The sequence below is a fragment of the Rhincodon typus genome, chromosome 18, assembly GCF_021869965.1.
Source record: "Rhincodon typus isolate 14 chromosome 18, sRhiTyp1.1, whole genome shotgun sequence".
Classification (NCBI taxonomy): Eukaryota; Metazoa; Chordata; class Chondrichthyes; order Orectolobiformes; family Rhincodontidae; genus Rhincodon; species Rhincodon typus.
In genome coordinates, this window is record NC_063349.1 from 15,788,235 (window position 1) to 15,789,259 (window position 1,025).

Consider the following 1,025-nt stretch of genomic DNA (forward strand, 5'->3'; position numbering starts at 1 on the left):
GACTCCATTTTCTCCCCCTTGGTCCAGGAACTCCCTACCTATGTCCGTGACACCACCCACGCCCTCCACCTCCTCCAGAACTTCCAATTCCCCGGTCCCCAACACCTCATCTTTACCATGGACGTCCAGTCCCTCTACACCTGCATTCCCCATGCAGATGGCCTTAAGGCCCTCCGCTTCTTCCTGTCCCGCAGGCCCGACCAGTCCCCCTCCACTGATACCCTCATCCGCTTAGCCGAACTCGTCCTCACACTCAACAACTTCTCTTTCAATTCCTCCCACTTCCTACAGACAAAGGGGGTAGCCATGGGTACCCGCATGGGCCCAAGCTACGCCTGCCTCTTTGTAGGTTACGTGGAACAATCCCTCTTCCGTACCTACACCGGCCCTAAACCCCACCTCTTCCTCCGTTACATTGATGACTGTATCGGCGCCGCCTCGTGCTCCCACGAGGAGCTCGAACAGTTCATACACTTCACTAACACCTTCCACCCCAACCTTAAGTTTACCTGGACCATCTCTAACACCTCTCTCCCCTTCCTGGACCTCTCTGTCTCCATATCGGGCAACCACCTAGAAACCGATATTCATTTCAAGCCCACCGACTCCCACAGCTACCTAGAATACTCCTCCTCCCACCCACCTTCCTGCAAAAATGCTATCCCCTATTCCCAATTCCTTCGCCTCCGCCGCATCTGCTCCCAGGATGAGGCATTCCACTCCCGTACATCTCAGTTGTCCTCGTTTTTCAAGGACCGTAACTTCCCCTCCTCGGTGGTCGAGAACGCCCTCAACCGTGTCTCCCACATCTCCCGCACCTCATCCCTCACACCCCGTCCACGCAATAAGAACCAAAAAAGAATCCCCCTCGTCCTCACGTACCACCCCACCAACCTCCGGATCCAACGCATCATCCTCCGACACTTCCGCCATCTGCAATCCGACCCCACCACCAAAGACATCTTTCCCTCCCCACCCTTATCTGCTTTCCGGAGGGACAACTCTCTCCGTGACTCCCTTGTCCG